Genomic DNA, 11949 nt, shown 5'->3' with positions numbered 1-11949 from the left:
AGTGAGACAGGGGGGCCTCATACCATCAAGAAAGCAGTGCCGGGAGCAGAGCGCGTCCTTTGGACCGGGGTCCCTGCGCTGAGAAGCTCCTAGTCCGGAGGAACACTGATGAGAAGGCCAACAGAGAGAGAAAGACATCCCCTGGAGCTGATGCCCTGAATTTGGACTTTTAGCCTACTTTGACTATGAGGAAATAAACTTCTCTTCATTAAAACCAAAAAAAAAAAAAAAAAAAAAGTACACAAAGGCACATTGGTTGCGACCTCCTTAAACACATTTTGCTCTAAGGAGTAATTCACACTTGTTGAAACTAATCTGTTCAATCCATTAAATCACTGAGAGAGAGAACAGTGGTCAGAAGTGTTAGTCCAGGCATGTGCTACTGTGTGACCTCATCTGTCTGCTTTGGATTCAGAAAAGTTTCCTGTCTGGGTATGAACTGCTTCTTTGCACTTGGCTTGAATTCCAAACCCCAGGTTCTTTCTATAAAATTTATACTCTGCTTCTGATTGTATCTTCTCTCCATGTGGGGACTTTGAGTATAGCCTTCCCCTTTAACTCCAACCTGAATACAGAACTGTGATCCTGCTACCCCTGTATATACCCCGACCATGCTTCTGCTTATGCACGTTGAATCATTTGGCCCTATGAACAGCATTGAGCACAGTATTTTTCATTTTCTTCCTTGAGGGTATAGAAGAATAAGAGAGAGGTTGGGTTACAGACCAAGCTGATATGGCTGCTTTAGTTCATGTAACTAATTGATCTTATTTGAAGAGGTAATCATGTCATGTCAAATGTGAATAAAGTAACTGAAGAGATGGTGATCAGGGTGGTAGTGGGAGGTTATTTAGTTCGTGGGAAAGTGAACGTCGATCATTTAGAAAAAGGAATAATGGTAGTTTTATTTATATTATGTGAAAATAATAAGAATTCAAATGAGATAGATTTTCTGGGTTAGATATAGTGCAATTGATATAATAATAGTTTTCCTACCGCCACCCTGAACCTAGGCATGATCTAACAGTGGAAAGTTTATCTAAATTTTACTATTAGAAAATTCTACTGTCTTTCCTAATAGTCTTATGTTAATTTAGAGCCTTTCTGAGTTTTCAGAAATTAAGGCAGTATTAATAGGCAACAGCTATCTATGCCTCTGACAGCTTCTTGAAAATACTACCATTATTTTACAATGACTTTATACAAGGCTATTAATTATAGGCTTCCTATTTGTTCTTCTCATTTAAAAAGAAAAGTAAAAATTCACTCAAGATCCATTTTGGTAGCTCAAGGTATTCAAAAAGCCCCATAATTTTTATGGGTGAGGTAAGGGTCTTAATTAATCTTTTTCTATATGGATATCCAATTGTCCCAGCACCACTTGTGGAAAAGATATTCCTTTCTCCATTGGATTGCCATGGGACTTTTGTAGAAAATCAATTGGCCAGAAGTGGAAGGGTTTATTTCTGGACTCAAAATTCTGTTCCATTTTTCTATATGTCTATCCTTATGCCAATACCGTACTCTCTTAATTACTCTAGGTTTATATTAAGTTTTGAACATCAGTTAGTGTAAACATTAAAAGAAGATGGAAGGAATACACAGAATCACTGTACAAAAAAAAAAGGTCAATGTTCAACCATTACGGGAGGTAGCATATGATCAAGAACTGATAGAACTGAAGGAAGAAGTCCAAGCTGCACTGAAGTCATTGGCAAAACACAAGGCTCCAGGAACTGATGGAATACCAACTGTCATGGTTTGAATTATGTCCCCCCAAAAATGTGTTTATCAATTTGGCCAGGCCATGACTCCTGGTACTGTGTGGTTTTCCTGTGTGTTGTAAATCCTGCCTCTATGATGTTAATGAGGGAGGATGGGCGGCAGTTGTGTTAGTAAGGCAGGACTCAGTCTACAAGATTGGATTGTATCCTGAGGCAATGTCTTGAAATATAAAAGACAGAAGTGAGCAGCGAGACGGGGGACCTCATGCCATCAAGAAAGCAGTGCCGGGAGCAGAGCGCGTCCTTTGGACCGGGGTCCCTGTGCAGAGATGCTCCTAGTCCGGGGGAACACTGATGAGAGGGCCGAGAGAGAGAAAGCCTTCCCCTGGAGCTGACACCCTGAATTTGGACTTTTAGCCTACTTTGCTGTGAAGGAATAAATTTCTCTTTGTTAAAACCATCCACTTGTGGTATTTCTGTTTTAGCAGCACTAGATAACTAAGACACCAACTGACCTGTTTCAATAAACAAATGCAATGCTGGACGCAGTCTCTCGTCTATGCCAAGAAATTTGGAAGATAGCTACCTGGCCAACTGACAGGAAGAGATCTATATTTGTAAGGAAAGGTGATCCTACAGAATGTGGAAATTATCTAACAATATCATTACTATCACATGCAAGTAAAATTTTGCTGAAGATAATTCAAAAAAAGTTGCAGCAGTACATCAACAGGGAACTGACAGAAATTCAAGCCAGATTCAGAAGAGGATATAGAATGAGGGGTATCATTGCTGATGTCAGATGGATCTTGCCTGAAAGCAGAGAATACCAGAAAGATGTTTACCTGTGTTTTATTGACTTTGCAAAGGCATTTGACTGTGTGGATCATAACAAATTATGGTTAATATTGCGAAGAATGGGAATTCCAGAGCTCTTAATTGTGCTCATAAGGAACCTGTACATAGACCAAGAGGCAGGTGTTCAAACAGAACAAGGGAATACTGCATGGTTTAAAATCAGGAAGGATGTGCCACAGGGTTGTATCCTTTCATATACTTATTCAATTTGTATGCTGAGCAAATAATCTGAGAAGCTGGACTGTATGAAGAAGAACGCGACATCAGGATTGGAGGAACCTGCGTTATGCAGATGATACAACCTTGCTTGCAGAAAGTGAAGAGGACTTAAAGCAGTTACTGATGAAGATCAAAGACTACAGCCTTCAGTATGGATTACACCTCAACCTAAAGAAAATAAAACTTCTCACAACTGGACCAATAAGCAACATCATGATAAATATTGACCTTGTCAAGGATTTCATTTTACTTGGATCCACAATCAACACCCATGGAAGCAGCAGTCAAGAAATCAAACGACGCATTACATTGGGCAAATCTGCTGCAAAAGACCTTTTTAAAGTTTTAAGAAGCAAAGATGTTACTCTGAGGACTAACGTGCACATGACCGAAGCCATAGTATTTTCAATTGCCTCATATGCACGGGAAAAGTGGAAAATAAATAAGGAAGACTGAAGAAGAATTGATGCCTTTGAATTATGGTGGTGGCAAAGAAATTTGAATATACCATGGACAATCAGACGAAAAAAACAAATCTATCTTGGAAGAAGTACAGGTAGAATGTTGCTTAGAAATGAGGATAGCAAGACTTTGTCTCAAGTACTTTGGACATGTTATCAGGAGGGACCAGTCCCTGGAGAAGGACATATGATAAAGAACAGGCGGTACTGAAAGAAGTCCAAGCTGCGGTGAAGGCGTTGATGAAAAACAAGGCTCTAGGAAAAGTAAAAAAAGTGGTAAAGTAGAGGGTCAGCGAAAAAAAGGAAGACCCTCAAGGAGATAGGTTGACACAGTGGCTATAACAACGGGCTCAAACATGGTAACAATTGTGAGAATGGCACAGGACCAGGCAGTGTTTCATTCGGTTGTACATAGGGTCACTGTGAGTCGGAACCAACTCAACGGCACCTAACAACAGCAGTCTAGTCCTCTAACTTTGGTATTTTTCAGATTATTTTGGCTATTCTTAGTTCCTTGCATTTCCATATACATTTTAGGATCATTGTGAATTTCTGTAAGACTAAGCCTGCTGGAATTTTTATAGGACCTGCATTGAATCTATAGATCAACTTTGGAAGAATTACCAGGATTAATAATATTGAATCTTCCAATCTATGAACATGCAATGTCTCTTCATTTATTTAAATCTTTTTTAATGTCTTTCAGCAATGTTTGGCATTTTTCAGTGTACAAAGTCTCACACTTCTTTTGTTAAATTTATTCCTGAGTATTTTGTTCTTTTAAGATGCTATTATGAATGAAATTGTTTTCTTAATTTCATTTTCCTATTGTTTCTTGCTAGAGGAATGCAACTGCTTTTTGTATAGTGATCTTGGATCCTGTGACTTTGCTGAACTTGTTTATTCTAGTAAAAAAACTTTTTGTTGTGGATTTCTTAGCATTTTCTATATATAGAATCATGTTGTTGACAAATAGACAATTTTTTTTCCTTCCTTCTCAATCTAAAAGGCTTCTTATTTCTTTTTCTTGCCAGATTGCACCGGCTAGAACTTCTACTATAATGTTTAAGAGGTGACAGTAGAGATCTTTGCCTTATTCCCAATTTTAACCTAAACTAACCTCTTGCCATCGAGTCAATTGAGACTCATGGCAACCCCACATGTTTCAGAATACAACTGCACTTCATAGGGTTTTCAATGACTGTACTCTTAAGGAAGTAGATCACTTAGCCTTTCTTCCACAATGCTCCTAGATGGATTTGAACCACCAACCTTTCTGCTGGTAGCTGAGAGCAAACTGTTTGTGCCACCCAGGGGCCTTATCCTCCGTCTTAAAGAGAAAGATTTCAGTATTTCACCGTTAAGTATAATGTTAGCTGTAGGTTTTTCATAGATGACCTTTATCAGGTTGAGGAAGTTACCTTCTATTCTAAATTTACTGAGGGTATTTATGATGAATACATGTTGGGTTTTGTTAAATTTTTTGGGGGGTAGGTATTGAGCTGATCATGTGCTTTTTGTCCTTTACTAAAGTGATATATTAATTGATTTTTGGATGTTAAACCTGATCTTACTGGGATAACTCACATTTGGTCATGGTATATAATTTTTTTTATACGTTGCTGGATTTAGTTTGTAGTATTATGTTGAAGATTTTTGTGCCTATATTCACTAGGGATATTGGTCATAGTTTTCTTTTTTTGTGATGTCTGTCTGGCTTTGATATTAGGATAATGCTGAAGTCATAGAATAAGTTTAGAGTGTTCCCTCCTCCTCTATTTTCCGGAAGAGTTTGTGGAGGATTGGTATTATTTCTTCGTTAAATATTTGAAAGAATTTTCTAGTGAAGCCGTCCGGGCCTGGGCTTTTCTTTTGGTGTGTGTGTATTTCAATATACTTTGTACATACATAATCATATAATAGACCAAATGCAAGGCAAAAAGCTAATTTCTTCTAAGTTACCGCAAAAGGGCAAGCATGTAAATTCTAAATGCTGAGGCACTTATATTAAACTGTTATATAGAAACATCAAAGCCTTCAGGAAGTAATCAGCCAAGAAATATTTTTAGGGGCTGAAGATACAGAAATAAAAAACAGGTTTTAACCCTGAGAAATTTAACTTCTGGTTGTTATGTTGTTAGGTACTGTCAAGTCGGTTCTGACTCATAGCAACCCTATGAACAACAGAACGAAAAAGTGCCCAGTCCTGTGCCATCCTCACAATTGTTGTTATGCTTGAGCCCATTGTTGCTGCCACTGTGTCAGTCTATCTCATTGAGGGTCTTTCTCTTTTTTGCTCTCTTCTTTACCAAGCATGATGTCTTTCTCAAGGGACTGGTCCCTCCTGATAGCATGTCCAAAGTTCGTGAGAAGTCTTGCCATCCTTGCTTCTAAGGAGCATTCTGGCTTACTACTTCCAAGACAGATTTGTTCGTTCTTCTGGCAGTCCCTGCTATATTCAGTATTCTTCACCAACACCATAATTCAAAGGTATCAATTTTTTTTCGTACTTCCTTATTCATTGTCCAGCTTTCATATGCATATGAGGTGATTGAAAATACCATGGCTTGGGTCAGGTGCACCTTAGTCCTCAAGATGACATCTTTGCTTTTTAGCACCTTAAAGAGGTCTTTGTAGCAGTGGGGTTTTCTTTTTGGCAATATTTTTAAAATGCTAACTTAATTTCTTTGCTTGCTATCGTACGTGTTAGGCCAAATAATGTCCCCTGAAAGATGTCCATGTGCAAATCCCCAAAGCCTGTGAATATGTTACTTTTCATGGCAAAAGGGACTTTGCAGATGTGATTAAGTTAAGGATTTAGAGATGGAGAGAATATCCTGAATAATCCAGGTGGGCCTATGTAATGACAAGGTTTCTTAAAAGTGAAAGAGAGACAGAAGAGGAGATCAGAGTGATGTGCAAAGGAATGGATCCACCTTTGTTTTGAAAATGGAGGAAGGTGTGCATGAGCCAAGGAGTGCAGGCATCCTCTAGAAGCTGAAAAAGGCAAGGAAACAGATTGTCCCTTAGAGCTTCCAGAAGAAACATAATCCTGCTGATATTTTGATTTTAGCTCAGTGAGACTTAAAACCTTTTAGCTCAGGGTTCAACTTCTAACCTACAGAGCTGTAAAATAATAAAAGTATAGTGATTACCAGGGACTAGGAAAGAGAGGGATGGAGAGTTAAAAAAGTTTTAAATAATCTGAATGTTACCTGAGCTTAAATAATCTGAATGTTATTTGAGCTAACTATCTAGATTATGGCATCCTGGTGGTGCAGTGGTTAAGAGCTTGGCTGCTAACTAAGAGGTCGGCAGTTCAAAATCTGTCAGCTACTCCTTGGTAACCCTATGGGGCAGTTCTACTCTGTCCTATAGGGTTGCTATGAGTCAGAATCCACTTGACAGCAACAGGTTTGGGTTTTTTTTAATCTAGATTATATAGATATAGATATATGAAATTAATATGTCAGAGTATGATGGAAGAAGTGACACTTCAGATATTTGAATGACTTTTTTTTTTTAAGTTATAGCAATGTTCTGTCAGTCACAGAAAGCATAAAATATGTATATTATGTTATAGACATAAAAATAAATAATCTTACTCTTTTGGAAAGCCACAATAATTTCAAAGAATTATTTGCAGTTGACATACACTAAAATGAAATACACCAAAGTGATGAAACAAACTTTAGGTCTCACGGTTGTAGTGGCTGCTATTAACATTTAACAAATCTGTTGACATGAAAAAATAAGTCACCTGTTCTTTATGCTGACTCAGTCAGAATACCTTAAAAACAAGATCAGTGCTTTCAGGGGGCTGCTGATTATTACAGATGAAGGTAACTTAAATTTGAAGCACATTATCTTCTCTTTCTTATGTGTCAGTCATTGTTACCAAAGGAAAACCTTCACTTCTTCAGAAATACATCTCCTGCTCTTTAAATGGAAAAATAAAACAAAAAACTTAAAAAAAAAAAAAAGTGGGTAATTTTAAGTCACCAAATTTGAGATAATTTGTTGTAACAGGAATACAAAATAAATACATAGACTGTTCATATTTTCTATTCTTTAGTTAATTTTGGTAATTTGTGTCTTTCAAGGAATTTGTCCATTTCATCTAATCTAATTTGTTGGTATAAAGTTGTTTTTAGTATTTACTAATAGTCATTTTAATTTCTAAAGGGTCAGCAGTAATGTCCCCTCTTTCATTACTGATTTTGTTAATGTGTGTACTCTCTCTCTCTCTCTCTGCCTTAGTCAGTATATCTAGAGATTTCTTGCTTTTGTAGATTTTTTCAAAGAACCAACTTTTGGTTTCATTGACTTTTTTTCTGTTTTCTATTGCATTGGTTTCCACTCTGATCTTTATTATTTCTTTCCTTCTGGTTGTTTTGGGTTTTGACTACTCTTATGCTGATTTCTTAAGGTGGGCGTGTAAGTTAATAATTTGATACCTTTCTTCTTTTCTAACAGTCATTAAAATTTATAAATTTGCCTCTAAGTACTGCCTTGGCTGCATTCTATAAATTTTGATATGTTGAGATTTTATTTTAATTCAGTTCAAAATATTTTCTAATATCTTTGTGATTTTTTCTTTGACTCATGGGTTATATAGAAATGTATATGCATGTACATTGCTATATATATAAATATACACACACACATATATACATATATATACACACACACATATTCATATATAAACCAAAAAGAAAAAAACAAAAAAACAAACCCATTGCCACTGAGTTGATTCCAACTCATAGTGACCCTATAGGACAGAGTGGAACTGCCCTACAGGGTTTCCAAGGAGGAACTGGTAGATTCAAACTGCCAATCTTTTGATTAGCTGTCTAGCTCTTAACCACTGTGCCACCAGGGCTCCATATACATATATACATGTATATATATACACACACATATATACATACATATATGTGTGTTGTGGATGTGGATTTCCCAAATTTCCTTTCGTTGGTAATTTCTGACTGACTACTATTGTGGTCAGAGAATGTACTTTGTAGGATTTCTATCCTCAAAAAATTTTTTTTCAGTTTCTTTTTTTAATTGTGTTTTAGGTGAAAGTTTACAGAGCAAATTAATTTCTCAATAAACAATTAATACACATATCGTTTTGTGACATCGTCCCCGCTATGTGTCAACACGCTCCCCTTCTCGACCTGGGGTTCCCCATGTCCATTCATCCAGCTTTCCCATCCCCTTCTGCCTTCTCATCCTTGCTCCTAGGCTGGTGTGCCCATTTAGTATCCTATACATGGTTGAACTATGTGTGTTATTGTTTGTTTTATAGGCCTGTTTAATCTTTGGCTGAAAGGTGAACATCAGGAGTGACTTTAGTCCTGAGTTAAAAGGGTGTCTAGGGGCCATACTCTTGGGGTTTCTCCAGGCTCTGTCAGACCAGTAAGTCTGGTCCTTTTTTGTGAGTTTAAATTTTGTTCTACATTTTTCTCCTGCTCTGTCCAGGACCCTCTATTGTGAAACCTGTCAGAGCAGTCAGTGGTGGTAGCCAGGCACCATCTAGTTGTGCTGGACTCAGTCTGGTGGAGGCTGTGGTAGTTGTGGTCCATCAGTCCTTTGGACTAATCTTTCCCTTGTGTCTTTAGTTTTCTTCATTCTCCCTTGCTGCAGATGGGATGAGACCAGTGGAGTATCTTAGATGGCTGCTCACAAGCTTTTAAGACCCCAGGTGCTACTCACCAAAGTTGGATGTAGAACATTTTGTTTATAAACTATGTTATGCCAATTGAGCTAGATGTCCCCCGAGACCATCGTCCCCAGCCCTCAGCCTTGTAACTCGGTCCTTGAGGGAGTTTGGATGTGTCTATGAAGCTTCTATGACTTTGCCTTGGTCAAGTTGTACTGACTTCCCGAGTATTGTGTTCTGTCTTACCCTTCACCAATGTTATCTATTGTCCCGGTGACGCAGTGATTAAGAACTCAGGCTGCTAACCAAAAAAAAAGTTGGCAGTTCAAATCCACCAGCCACTTCTTGGAAACTCTGTGGGGCAGTTCTACTCTGTCCTATAGGGTTACTATGAGTCAGAATTGACTCGATGGCAGCGGGTTTGGTTTACTGTCTAGTGTTTTTTCCTTCTCCACCTCTTCCCTCCCTCGTAACCGTCAAAGATTGTTTCTTTCTGTGTGTAAACCTTTTCATGAGTTTTTATAATAGTGGTCTCATACAGTATTTGTCCTCTTGTGATTGACTTATTTCACTCAGCATGATTCCCTCCAGATTCATCCGTGTTGTGAGATGTTTCGTAGATTCATCGTTTTTATCGTTGCATAGTATTCCATTGTGTGTATGTACCATAGTTTGTTTATCCATTTATCTGTTGATGGGCACTTACGTTGTTTCCATCTGTTTGCTATTGTGAATAATGCTGCAATGAACATGGGTGTGCATATGTCTATTTGTATGACAGCTCTTATTTCTCTAGGATATATTCCTAGAAGTGGGATTGCTGGATCATATAGTACTTCTATTTCTAGTGTTTTAAGGAAGTGCCATATTGTTTTCCAAAATGGTTGCATTCCCACCAGCAGTGCATAATTCCAATCTCCCCTCAGCCTCTCTAGCATTTGTTTTGTTTTTTTGATTCGTGCCAGTAATTTTGGGATGAGATGGTATCTCTTTGTAGTTTTGATTTGCATTTCTCTAATGGCCAGTGATAGCAAGCATTTCCTCATGTGTTTGTTAGCTGCCTGAATGTCTTTTTTGTGAAGTGTCTATTCATATCCCTTGCCCATTTTTTTATTGGATTATTGGTCTTTTTGTTGTAGAGGTGTTGGATTTTCCAACAGATTTTAGAGATTAGACCTTTGTCCGATTTGTCATAGTCAAAAATACTTTCCCAGTCTGTAGGTTTTCTTTTTACTCTTTTGGTGAAGTCTTTTGATGAGCCTAAGTGTTTACTTTTTAGAAGATCCCAGTCATCCTTTTAAATTTATTGAGACTTGTTTTATTGCCTAATATTTTGTTTATCCAGGAGAATGATTCATATGTCTTGAAAAGAATGTGTATTCTGCTGTTTTTGTACAGAGTGTTCTATTGATGTCAATTAGGTCACGTTGGATGATGGTATTGTTCAAATCTTTTACAACCTTACTGATTTTTTATCTATGTGTTCTATGATTGAAAGTAGGTTAGTGAAACCTCCAACTATTTACTGTTGAATTGTTTATTTCTTCCTCCAATTCTGTCAGTTTTTACTTTCTGTGTTTTGAGCTCTGTTGTTAGGTATGTGTATGTATGCTATTTTCTTCCTGATGAACTGACCCTTTTGTCAGTAGAAAATGTTCCTCTTTGTCTCTAGTAATATATTTTGCCCTAACATCTACTTTGTCTGATATTAGTATCGTCACTCTGGCTCTGCTTGGATGACTGTTTGCATGATATATATTTTCTATCATTTTGCTTACATTCTATTTGTGTCTTTGAATTTAAAGCTTGTCTCTTGTAGACAGCATAGAGTTAGTTCTTGGTTTTTGTGTCTGTGTGTGTGGTAAATATATATGTAATAAAACATTTGCCATTTCAACCTTCTTCATATTTATAATTCAGTGACATTGTGTTCATGTTATGCAACCATCACCATTATCCATCTCCAAAAAATTTCCATCACCCTTAACATAAGCTCAATGTCCCCTAAACAATGAATCTTTCTTTCTCCCTATCTCTGGTCTGCCCCCAGTAACCACTAATAATCTTGGTGTGTATATACTTCCGTATTCTAGATATTTCATATAAGTAGTATCTATGACACAATATTTGTCTTTTCGTGACTTAATCCATTCAGCATAATGTTTTCAAGGTTCATCCATGGTGTAGCATGTTTCAGGACTTCATATCTCCTTATGGCTGAGTAATATTCCATTATATATATGTATATATACATACCACATTTTGTTTATCCATTCATCTACTGATGGACATTTGGGTTGTTTCCACCTTTTGGCTATTATGAATAGTGCTAAAATGAACATTGGTGTACATATATCTGCTTGTTTTCCTGCTTTCTCTTTTGGCTATATACCTAGGAGTGGAATTGCTGGGTCATATGGTAGTGTGGTAGGAGCCCTGGTGGCACAATGGTTAAATGCTTAGCTGCTAATCAGAAGGACAGTGGTTTGAACCCACCAGTGGCTCTGCGGGAGAAAAGACCTGGTGATCTGCTCCTGTAGAGGTTACAGCCTAGGAAACCCTATGGGGCAGTTCTACTCTGTCTTATAGGGTCACTATGAGTTGGAATTGATTCAGTGGCACACAACAACAACATGGTAGTACAGTACTATGCTTAACTTTTTGAGGAACTGCCAGACTGTTTTCCACAGTGCCTGCACCATTTTACGATCCCACCAGCAACAGATGAGGGTTCTAATTTCTCATCCTCACCAATACCTGTTGTTTTCTTTTTTAATTTTTTATTATAACCATCCCAGTGGATGGGATAGATTTTTTTAAACCAGAATTTTTCAGATTTTAGAAAGCTAATATGATATAAATGTCCTATATAGTATAAAAAAACAGTTGCTCTCGTCTTGACTCTAACTTATGGAGACCCCGTGTATGTCAGAGTAGAATTGTGCTCCATAGGGTTTTCAGTGGCTGATTTTTTGGATGTAGCTCACCAGGCCTTTCTTCCAAGGCCCCTCTGGGTGGACTC

This window comes from Trichechus manatus, unplaced genomic scaffold, assembly GCF_000243295.1.
Source record: "Trichechus manatus latirostris isolate Lorelei unplaced genomic scaffold, TriManLat1.0 scaffold00123, whole genome shotgun sequence".
Taxonomy (NCBI): Eukaryota; Metazoa; Chordata; class Mammalia; order Sirenia; family Trichechidae; genus Trichechus; species Trichechus manatus.
Note: the sequence above shows the minus strand (reverse complement) of the source record.